General features: G+C 46.2%; 1 non-coding gene across 1 annotated transcript; it reads right to left on the bottom strand.

Annotated features, from left to right (window-relative positions):
* Positions 1 to 5,291: 5,291 nt before the first annotated feature.
* LOC120643297 lies at positions 5,292 to 5,400 on the bottom strand. The gene has a single exon (XR_005662976.1). It is a non-coding gene; the product is annotated as a small nucleolar RNA R71 (small nucleolar RNA).
* Positions 5,401 to 12,281: the final 6,881 nt, after the last annotated feature.

Here is a 12,281-nt window from a genome sequence, read left to right as displayed (position 1 = left end):
AGAAGAAGAGTCATCATAATTTCCTGCCAAGACATCTTCTACTGTCAGAACAATATCTGTACCATAAGCCCTGAGATATGAAGCACTGGACTGGAACAGATCGAAAGTAATAGATTCATGCTGCTGGATATTATCTTAGTCTTGAACAACCTGATTCTGATCTTGATTTTCTAATTGCCAAGCATCCCAACCATCATCAGGCAAATCAGCAGCATCAACTGGAGCTTGCAGTTCATCCTGAATATCTGCCATATGTGCAGCATTAAGTCCATGATCAGCTTGAACTTGTTGAGCTGCCCCATGTAATTCATGTTGCCATCCTTGAGGTGCATTTGGGTTTGCATCATTCACAAAACCATTGCCCGGGTGTGGATTGCCATCAAAAGGTACTGGATCCTCATCTTGGGGAAAAATATCGGGGAACTGTCCATTCAGAATGAACACTGGCACCGACCAGAACCTACCAGCCCCACCAATGAGAGTACCTTGAGAGATGACCAAACTTCTAGGAACACGTTCTGGTGACAAAAGCAGACATTTGGCCAGGGCTCTATATTTGTTGGGACCCTCTAACCAATTCAGGAGACGCCCAAAAGGGGCAACAGCAGCTCTGACAAAATCCGGTAACTGATAATCAAGTGGAAAACCGAGGAACATGATCCAACTCTCTCTAGTATAAGCACAAGCCCTAAGATTCCTGGCAACATCATGTTTTTGTACATGAATGAGCCACTGACCAAATTGAATAGGCAATGCATCCAGTAAAAATTCCCTTTGAACTTGGCTTTCAAACTAATAGAGCCCTTACCCCAACGGAGAGGGGAAAGCAGAAAGAACTCTCACCGGAAAGTCTTGCTGTAGAAAATCAACCACATCATGAAGAAGATTAGGTATCTGCTGCTGGGTAGGTTCTAGCTCTAGAGCAAGGATGGCAAACTGCTCGTGGTGTCGAGGTGGTTCGCCTCCCAAAGCAACCCTGGTTCGCGCCGGTCTTTGCCATCCATGTTCGACGTGAAGTCCCTGAGGAACCATAAGTGTTGGATTGCAAGGGAAGTTCGCCATTGGGGACAATGGCGATGGCAGGGTTGCGGCGGTGATCGATCAACCCTATAGTTTGGGGAAGGCGATGAGTCGCTAGCAGTATGCGGACTCTCCGATGGATTAGCATGGGAATCAAGGGGAGTAACATCCGGGGCATGCTGGGTTGCACCATTTTGCTCACTTGGGCCAGAATGCTTGGGGGCCCAAACAAATTTGGGTTTGTATTTTGCAAGACAATTCCAGGCTTTATGACCATAATTGAAACAGGACCTGCAGCGCCAACAGCTGAGACATGAACGGGCTGAGTGGCCTAAAGCCAAGCAACGTGCACAGACTCGAGAACAATCCGGGTTAGGATTTGGAAAGATATTTGAATTATCTGTTGAAACTTCCCTGATTAGCGGATCTGACTGAGACGAAGAATGGCCATGTTGATTCAAACGAAAACTCTGAAACCCATTGTCGAAATCAGTAGCAATCGGGATTGTGAAGGCACCAATCGTCATAGAATCATGAACATTCAAAGGTTGATGCTTGTGCACTGGAGGAGACTGCACAAGCTTGGGAGCAAAACGAACTTTTGTTTCTACGTGAACTTACCGTAGTCCATTCACGTTCTTGCTCTTGCTCCCATAAGAATTTCTCGCATTCCCAATAAGGAGCACCATTGCTCCAAAGGTGGAAATACACATCAAAGCAAGCACCAATAAAACGACGTAGATTATAAACTTTGAAACCCACTGACTTGCATGAGACCGAAAAACAAAAGTGAAGAATCACTTTGAAATTTGACATGAAAACCAGGTGCAGAGCCACCCAAACAAGATTGCAGCATCAAAGCAACCGACTCCTCCGATAAGCGCAGGGTGTAACGACGAAAAGTCGCCAAGAGAAAGAAAGATCCATCAGGGGAGGAGGAAGGATGATGTACCGACTTATGGAGTTGCGACCACACTTCCTCTTGAAAGGATCTTCCATGAGAGAAATCCAACTTAGAACGTAGGTTCAACTTCTCCTCCATGAGGAAAATTGAGACACACAGCAACACCGGAGGGGAGATCAGAAGGGGAATCCATGGGGAGCGCCAAGATCATGGATATCACCATGGATTCACCACGGAGAGGGGGAGGAGAGCGCCATCTTCTCATGGGCTAACAGAATTGCTTGAGTTGAGATGACATCGCTTGAAAGTTGTATTACTGGGAGGAGTTCTGTGAAGGAGGTGTTCTCCAGGATCTTATATGAATTATTAGTCCAATGTTTAATCAAATTGTGATTTAAATAGCTTGGTTAAAGTAGTTTGCTTGCTGAGGTTTTTCCATAAACCTCACACTTGATTTTTCTCTCATAGGTGCTTGAGCTTGGACGTTGCATGCTTGGGATGAGAGTAGCAACACGTGTGCACACACTTATCAATTTTTGTTGAACCAATGTTTTATAATAAAATATTTGGTTGTGGAGATTCTGATGTTGTTTCAAATTCTCTTGCATGTTCAGTTTGTGAAATGTTTATTTCACTCCAGTGAAATTTTGTTAATCTATCTAAACGATTTATGTTGTTTCCGCGTACTCTGTTATGTTCTTGTGCTGCAGTGTGGTAATTCTCCAAATGATTGTTGTGTTTTTTCTTCTAAGGTGTTACAAAATAGTACAAATAGAAATTACAAACTAGAAAATTTCATATTATTCACTACATAATTAAATACTAGAAATAGTAGAAAAACATTAGATATAATAATTAAGAAAAAAAGGAAAAAGCAAGAGCCGCCGGCGGCGGCGCCATTGCTTACGTCGATGGGGGGAGGTCGGCGGCAGTGGTGGAGGGGGAGCAACTCGGCGTGGCGCGGTGGAGGAGGCCGGCTAGTCGACGCGCGGCGCATAGGAGGGGGCCGACGTCGCAGTGTAGGGGGCCGCGCGCACGGCGTTGTTGATGGTGCTTAAGTGCCATTTTCACCCGCCAACTATACTCAATAATAAAGGAAAACTACATGCCTTACTCACATATTTGTATCACTAACCTCGCTCCACAGTTGGTTTCGAGTTTTGTACATTTCAGATGAGCAGGAGTGGAATAAGACAAAAACATGCAGCAGACGCCATACAACTACGCAGAATATTGCATCCGGCGTCACACCCTTACAAAGAGGGCCCATATGTCAGAGGAAATGGGGCCTCCACGCAAGATGCACCAGAAGATAAGGATAAGGATCAAAGAATATACCATCCAGCAGAAGATCAGGCCGAGAGGCTGCCAGGTGGGGTCGGCCCCCTGGGCCGAACCTGGCCTAGTTCCCGTCCAGGTGCACTTCGAGGAGGAGTGGCTGCCAAGGCACCTGATCACCTTCATATGTGCGTTGGCGGGAAACCGACCTCTAGAGCTATAAATAGGCCTCTCCTCCACCCCCTCAACACACACACACACACACCCACCACCACACACACACACACACACACACACACACACTTCATTCCATTCTCTCCAAGAAGGCTCTCCTCTCTCTTGCTCTCTTAGCTAGGTAGTGGAGCTAGGCTAGTTCTCTTTAGCGAGCAAGCCGTCCTCGGGGTCGTTGAGCAATCCTCGGCTCCTGGTATGGCTTTGTATCCGACTTGTCAGACTTCTATACATAATATAAAATTTTGCCATGGTTGCTTTACTATCTTGATAGTTTATCAATCCATGCTTAATTCGTTGATAAGTTATGCTACAGTCTTGGTTAGGCCAGATGATTCGGGTACGGATAGAGGTTCGTTGTGCTTTCGGGCTTGCTCTAGTGTTTTACTCGTCCATCCGAAGGGTGGGAGACCTGGGGGCACTAGAGTAGTGACTTCATACACGAGCGTGGTGCTCGGGTATGCGGGATCCTTCGGATATGACTGTGCTCCATGGTGTGACTAGGGTAGACGATAGATGGTGATAGCCCTGTCCGTCCAGGCGTAACAGCGGTGTTGCGTTTAACGTACTCCCCGACGTTCGGGTTCGGTGTAGGAGTTCATGCAAAGAGGTAACGGGACTGGATGTACTCCGGTGCGGGACCTTCTTCCTGCTATCCCATTTTCCTGGCACCTGCAGTCCTAACCATGATCTAACATGACCCCAGCTTTGGATAGAAGCACTAGGACCCCTAACCTAGCCTAAACTCTAGCTGACTTGACGTAGGATAGAGTAGTTCTTTGTTTTATAGTTTCTCTCCTTTATTCCTTCCTCTTGGAGTGTGGATGTGTGTTGTGTCCCATTACCCTTGCTTATTCTTTATCTGTACTTACCCCTATAGAGTATTGCCTATTGTTTGAGGCACAATGTCATGGTTAATGTTGAGTACAATACCTTTGCCACTGCTGTCCTTTGGGACACAAATAAATAACGATACCCTTACTCTCCGGGTGAAATGCTACAATGGTATATCCGTGCGCTTGTGGATCCATCTGTAATCGTATTGATTATACCACGAGAGTGGCATCCCTTGGGTGCAGTTGCTAGGATGGGTTCGGCACCCTCATTTCTAGTGATTGCACTAAGGACTGCCAATAGACATTTCTGGCACTGTTGCTTAAGATTAACCATTCCTAGTGATTGTGCTAAGAAATGTCAACAAGTATTTCTAGCTCCGTTGCCGGGGACGGCATGTGGACAAATATATTGTGCTGATATTAACTTAGAACTTGTACTCAGGATATAGTCTTTACTCTTTCAGGCTAATATCACTTTATGTCTTCTTTTTTTTATTTGAAAGAAGACAGGGGTAGTGTATGACTGGTTTCTCCCTGCCGGAAAACTACACAGACAATCTAGAGAGGCTCTTGAGAAGGGCACGACCTTGCGTCGTTCCTCCTCTCGCTATCCTCCCGGTATAGGAACCCATTCAGGAAGCACCACTCGTTCTAGAGGCTATGGTTGAAAAGACTCTCCGCGAGTTCTCCGTCCCCTCCACCGACAACATGGCCACTGGCCCCAACATCAATGTCGGGGACGTGAACTTCGAGCTCAAATCAAGCCTCATCAACATGGTGCAGGCTAGCCCATTCTGTGGCAAGCCAAATGAGGACGCAAATGCACATTTGCAGAATTTTCTGGAGCTCTGCGACACCTGTTGTCATACGGGGTGTCGCCGCCGACGTTGTCAAGCTTCGTCTGTTTCCCTTTTCCCTCCTGGGGAAGGCAAAATAGTGGTTTTATAAAGAAAAGGACATTGACACTTGGGCCAAATGCTCCAAGGTGTTCCTCGCAAAATTCTTCCCGCTGGGCAAAACAAATGCCCTGCGTGGGAGAATTTCAAGTTTCCAGCAGACAGGGATGGAATCCATCCCAGAAGCTTGGGAGAGGCTGCAGGAATACATCCTGGCCTGTCCTCATCATGGCATGGACGAGTGGCTCATCCTGCAAAGCTTCTACAACGGGCTCACAATGACATCTCGAGCCAATATTGATGCCGCTGCTGGAGGAGCCTTCCTCGACCTGACCATAGCCAAATCCAAAGCATTGGTCGAGAAGATGGTCTCCAATCAGGGGTGGAGCGATGAACGACTCCAATCCCACACCAAGGGCACGCATATCATCAAAGAGACGGATATGATTGCTGCGAAGCTGGACCTCCTAATCAAGAAGATGGAGGAAGGGAGCAAACAACCGATCCATGCTCCCGTTTACGCCATGGGTTCGCACTTCACGTGCGAAGTCTGCGGTAACGATGGACATTCGGGGAACGATTGCCCCGAAACCCGTGAAGACTACGCATACCTCAATAACAACAACAACGGGTACCGTCCACCACAAGGAGGCCAGGGGTGGAACCAGCCACGTCCACCTTTTCAGGTAGGTAATAACTACAATCCTTCTTATAATTCGAATTTCAATTCAAACCAACCTCCCTTGAGAGAACTTGTTCTTGGCCAAGTTAAAATCAATGAAAATATAAATAAAAAGCTTTGGGCCAATGACAAATCCCTGGAAAGTTTAAATGTCAAAGTCTTCAACTCTTAAAAACCAGCAAGTTTCAATAAAAAGGTTGAATCTCTTCTTGCCCAAATAGCTGCTTCCGTTCCTATCTCTGAGAATGTTAAAGCGGTGACCACGAGGGGTGGTAAGTCCACTCGTGATCCACCACACCCTAACCATGCAGGAAAAAACACCGGCAACCCAGGAAGAATAACAACCAACAGATCAAGAAGAAACTAGGGAACCAAAAAAGGGAACGGCTCCACAGGATTATATTGAGACCAGTTTCTTGCCGTTCCCCACCCGTAACAAGAAGGCAAGCGTGGATGAGCAGTTTGCCCATTTTGTTGAGATGATCCAGAAGATACATTTTAACGTCCCTCTGCTGGACGTAATGCATGTAGCGACCTACGCCCGATATATCAAGGACATCATCAACAACAAACGGCCGCTGCCCACCACAGAAGTTGTCAAGCTAACAGAAGAGTGTAGCGCAGCTATACTCAACCAACCCCTGGAGAAGAAGAAAGATCCAGGATGCCCCACAATCACATGTTCAATCGGGGCACAACACTTTGGCCATGCCTTGTGTGACTTAGGAGCAAGTGTCACTGTGATGCCAAAAGCCGTCTACGACAAGCTAAACTTCACACACCTCACACCAACCCCAATGCATCTCCAGCTGGCAGACTCCTCGGTACGGTATCCAGAGGGGATTGCAGAAGACGTACCGGTAAAAGTTAGGGACTACTTCATCCCTGTCGATTTCGTGGTGCTGGACATGGACATTTCCAAGGGTACACCACTTATTCTAGGAAAACCATTCCTAAGCACTGCGGGGGCACAAATCAATGTTGGAGCCGGAGAAATCCGCTTCAATATCAACGGCAAGGAAGAAAGGTTCCCATTTCAGCCCAAGGTTGAGCAATGCTCTATGATCAAAATCAAGTTTGGGCCAAATTCACGAGGCATACAAGAAGTCGTGGTAACACCACAAAAGAAGGACAACATTGTCAGCCTCGTGAAAGAAGTCATATAGGAGGGTAAGCATGAAGAGGTGGTAATACCAGTCCAGACTACTCCACAAGATCAACCCTCCTCATCAAGAGTGAAAAAAGCGGAGAAAGCACAGCAATCCGTCACTGCTCCTCCTAGGACGGGTGCTCAATTATAATCAAAGAGGAGTCATGCACGTCGGACTTTAAACGACATGCCCTTGCCAAAGGTAAATTGGTATTTATCTCATATTTGTTTTTCATTTTTCAACATTTTCTTTGCACCTTATTTATTTTTCTCCACTGCATGTTTGAAATTTTCAAAATTGTTTTCTGCATGCTGGAATTTATCTAGCACTTTTCCCTTTTTACAGAAAGACCAAAAAAAAATTCTGAGTTTTAAAATCCTTTGGGAAAAATAATTTGAACATCTTTTTGAGCAAACTTTTGGCCGTGCACCATATTTCCAAAGTTCATAACCATTGAGGAAGCATCTGGCCAAAGGGGGCGCCAGGGGGCCCACCCTAGGGCCGGCCGACCCCACAGGTCGGCCGACCCCACAGGTCGGCCGACCCAGGACCAACGACTCCTAGGCCCCACCTTCTCCAACGGCTACCTGACCGTTGTGCCTGGCTCTTCCTCGGGTGCACTCGCCCAAATTCCTTTCAATAGAGGCCGAGAGAGGGGTGATGAGCTCTCATGCTCACTCTCTCCACTCTCACTCCCTCTGACACATTCTTGCTCGGGTTTCCTTTGGATTTTGTCTCAAGTTTGATTGCAAGAACACACTCACTCTCATTTCTTTGCTGCAAGATTGATCACATATTTGGAGGAACAACTTTTGGGTAAGAGTTTCATTTTCATTTCACTAACGTAACCCGAATCGAGTTGTTCTCGTTCGTTCTTGTTCGTTCTTGTTGCAAGCATGAGACGTGCAGGGCGGAAAATTTCCGGAGCTCTCAAGAGGATGACGAGGTTGGGCTCATCCCGTTTGCAGGGCGAGTCGACCTCTCATCATTCCGCCGAACCTACACCAACACTGACAACAATGGATTATGAGCAAGATGAACAAGAAGAACAGTTCGAGGAGCAAGCTACAGAACCGCAAGTCGAGGACATGGAGATAAATGAAGATGATGCACCATACCTCGACTCGCAAGATGACCATGAGCGTCAAGCCTACGCCATGATCAAGAATCGAAGCTTTGGTCATACCAGAGCCTTCGATCCAGACCTTCTAAAAAAATAGGTATGGACGTTGACCTCGCTTGTTTTTGGCATGCGGGTGGATGGGATGGTTTTGTGCCCGTTGAGGAGAACAGTTCTCATCTCCTCACCATCCAGTTTCTTTGAACTCTTCGGGAGGTGGATGATGGTGTTTCTTTCCGACTTTTTGGAGTTGAATGCTATTTTAATTAGAGAAATTTCAGTCACCTCTTTGGTTTTAGCGCGCGCTTGCCAGTTTCCCTTGCAAAAGCTTGCCGCGGCTTTGATCGACATGAGTTTTGGGGTTTGATTTCGGGTCAAGTTGTTCATGGCAAGTTTGCACCTTGGTGCAATGACATTCAAAATCCGACTCTTCGTTTGATGCACAAGTGGGTGGCTATCACTCTCTTTCCAAGAGATGATCCACGACCAGTGCGGAATGATGAGTTGATGATTTTATATGCCATGGTCAACAAAATCCGAATCTCCCCCGCACAAGCAATGGTTAATCAATGGCTCACAAATTTTCGAATGACGGGTCCTATTGAATGCACTTCTTTGATCACCCCGTTCCCTTCATTGAGGAGCCCCGTGTTATGATCGATGAGGCGTACTTGGTTCAAGGCCACACACTCAAGAAAGTTCCGGATGACTCCTTGATTTTCTTTTTGCTTGGTTATGCAAATGAAATCCCGTTGCCAAACGCAGGGTATCATCTGTATAACTGCCATTCGCTAACCATCCCTCTTGTTCCACAAGAGGAGAGCCGTATGCATAGTGTTTCTGGTCTTCCTGGTAGGGTTACAAGAAGCAGGGCCAGAAGGGAGGAGCTCATGCAGCAGCAATCTCAGCCTCAACCACAGCAATATGAGGCTGGAGGTTCGTCATGGCAGAGTGCCAGCTCCACCGAGAGGGCACGGCAGGCCTCAGGGCACCGGTCCACCAGTTCCAGCTCTAGTGGTCCCCCGCGACGTACAGCTTCGTCCAGAGGCTTCGCCACTCTGACTCGGCAGATGGGCGAGCTAAATGTGCGCAGCACCAACATCGATGAGTCGTTGGGCTAGCACATCAAGTCAACTCAAAACTAGCAGCGATACACAGGCGAGAGGATCCGCAACCTGGAGCAGCAACAGTAGCAATCCCAGAAGGAGTGGAGGGCCTACTACTGTTGGGCTGGGTTTAATCCCAACCAACAGTAGTGAGCCTGAAGCTAGCTTGGGGGAGGACCCCCATGAGAGGTACCTTGTATCAAACTCTATCTTTACTGCTTTCAAAACCTTACATGAAACCAAACAAAAATTTGCAAAATTCTGAAAATCCATAAAAATTTGCATAACTAAAATCAAATAAAAATTGGCAAAACCTTTAAAAACTCAAAAAATATTTACTTGCTTTCCAGTATGTGTAGTAAGCATGTGTAGTTTTTCCTAGTTGAGATGATGAATAGTTGCTCTGTTAGTTCTTTTAATATGCCTAGTTACCACTTTGTGCTCTCCCTAAGTTCTGAGTTTGGTGGCTAGATATTCAAACCTTAAGCTTGAAACTTGTGGGTAGCGAAAAAACAGAATTCGAATCTAGGTTGTTGTGGGTTATGATATGGACTGAAAAGAGTTGCTATGATCTTCTCCTACGTGAATGCTTGATATCCGGAGTATTTCTTTTCAAAAATACAAAAATAAAAATAAAAGTTCCTCGGTGATATGCAATTCCCATCCAGAGCCATATGAGTTACAAGTTTGAACAACCTTTCCACATATGCAACTTGTCTTCTCATTGAGCTTTGTCAAATTGTTGTGACCCTTTGTGAGAATCACTTCATACGCCCATGATCAAGATCACATACACGACCACTCACAAGCTATACTTCTAACACCTGGAAGATAGCAAGTACATCCATCCATCCACAAATAAAACTCCATGTTGTACTATGTTTATCTCTCTCCAAAGTTATCATCATGATGTATGGGCTATACAAAAAGAAATAAAAGATGCATACCCAAGAAGGTATGCCACATGCCCACAAGGCATGTCAAAAAAGAGAGAGAGAGAGAGAGCAAAGATGCATACCCAAAGAAGGTATGCCACATGCCCACAAGGCGTGTCAAAAAAAAGAAAAGAAAAAGAAAAAAGAGAAAATATAGCCCATACCAAAAAAAATTATAAGGGAAAGAATTCATATGAAGGAGTTTCATCCACCATCCACCAAAAATATCCACACACTTGCATACCTTGATCAAGGCTTATGACTTGTTTCTTCTATGGATCTGGTCTTTGACTTAGCGAAATATGAGAAGCAAGTTTGCCATTATATCCTCCATACCTACAGATCCACCAAAAAGAAGCCATTAGAAGTAGGATGGAAAAAGAAAGGCGCATAAAAAGCATTGGTGAGGAATGAAACACATTGAGCGATTCGAGAGATCACCCGAGGAACTACAATATTTCTTTTCAAAAACTTTATAAAACCTCCGGATTGATGGTTGAACAAAGGAGTGGTAAGTGGTACTCTACAAACCGTTCTGACCCTCAACCGCCAAAGATGAGGATGATGCTATAAGCCCCACAGGAGTAAGGTAAAAGGTGCGAACAAGGCCAACTTATTCAGAATAAAGGTAAGAACACTCGGTTGTGCCTTGGGCATAAGTCAGGAATGCGACATTGTAGCAACTCCTGATCAACAACCTAAGTCTAAAACTTTGCTCGGGACGAGCAAAGGGCTAGCTTGGGGGAGTTGTTGATGGTGCTTAAGTGCCATTTTCACCCGTCAACTATACTCAATAATCAAGGAAAACTACATGCCTTACTCATATTTGTATCACTAACCTCGCTCCACAGTTGTTTTTGAGTTTTGTACATTTCAGATGAGCTGGAGCGGAATAAGAAGAAAACACATAGCAGACACCATACAACTACGCAGAATATCGCATCCGGCATCAAAACCTTACAAAGAGGGCCCATATGTCAGAGGAAACGGGGCCTCCACGCAAGATGCACTAGAGGATAAGGATAAGGATCAAAGAATATACCATCCAGCAGAAGATCAGGCCGAGAGGCTGCCAGGTGGGGTCGGTTGACCCCCTAGGTCGGCCAAACATGGCCTAGTTCCCGTCCGGGTGCACTTCGAGGAGGAGTGGCTGCCAAGGCACCTGATCACCTTCCATGTGCGTTGGCGGGAAACCGACCTCTAGAGCTATAAATAGGCCTCTCCTCCACCCTCCTCAACACACACACACACACTTCATTCCATTCTCTCCAAGAAGGCTCTCCTCTCTCTTGCTCTCTTGGCTAGGTAGTGGAGCTAGGCTAGTTCTTTCTACCGCGCAAGTCATCCTCGGGGTCGTTGAGCAATCCTCGACTCTTGGTATGGCTTTGTATCCGACTTGTCAGACTTCTATTCATAATATAGAGTTTTGCCATAGTTGCTTTACTATCTTGATAGTTTATCAATCCAAGCTTAGTTCGTTCGTAAGTTATGCTACGGTCTTGGTTAGGCCAGATGATCCGGGTACGGATAGAGGTTCGTTGTGCTTTCGGGCTTGCTCTAGTGTTTTACTAGTCCATCCGAAGGGTGGGAGACCTGGGGGCACTAGAGTAGTGACTTCATACACGAGCGTGGTGCTCGGGTATGCGGGATCCTTCGGATATGACCGTGCTCTATGATGTGACTAGAGTAGACGGCAAGTGGTGACAGCCCTGTCTGTCCGGCGTAACAGCGGTGTTGCATTTAGCGTACTCCCCGACATTCGGGTTTGGTGTAGGAGTTCATGCAAAGAGGTAACGGGACTGGATGTACTCCGGTGCGGGACTTTCTCCCCGTTATCCCATTTTCCTGGCACCTGCAGTCCTAACCATGATCTAACATGACCCCAGCTTTGGATAGAAGCACTAGGACACCTAACCTAGCCTAAGCTCCAGCTGACTTGACGTAGGATAGAGTAGTTCTTTGTTTTATAGTTTCTCCCCTTTATTCCTTCCTCTTGGAGTGTGGATGTGTGCTGTGTCATATTACCCTTGCTTATTCTTTACCTGTACTTATCCCTGTTAGAGCTTTGCCTATTGCTTGAGGCACAATGTCATGGTTAATGTTGAGTACAATACCTTTGCCG

Source organism: Panicum virgatum, chromosome 7K, assembly GCF_016808335.1.
Source record: "Panicum virgatum strain AP13 chromosome 7K, P.virgatum_v5, whole genome shotgun sequence".
Lineage (NCBI taxonomy): Eukaryota > Viridiplantae > Streptophyta > Magnoliopsida > Poales > Poaceae > Panicum > Panicum virgatum.
The sequence above is the reverse complement of the archived record's forward strand: the minus strand, read 5'-3'. Positions and strand labels throughout refer to the sequence as shown.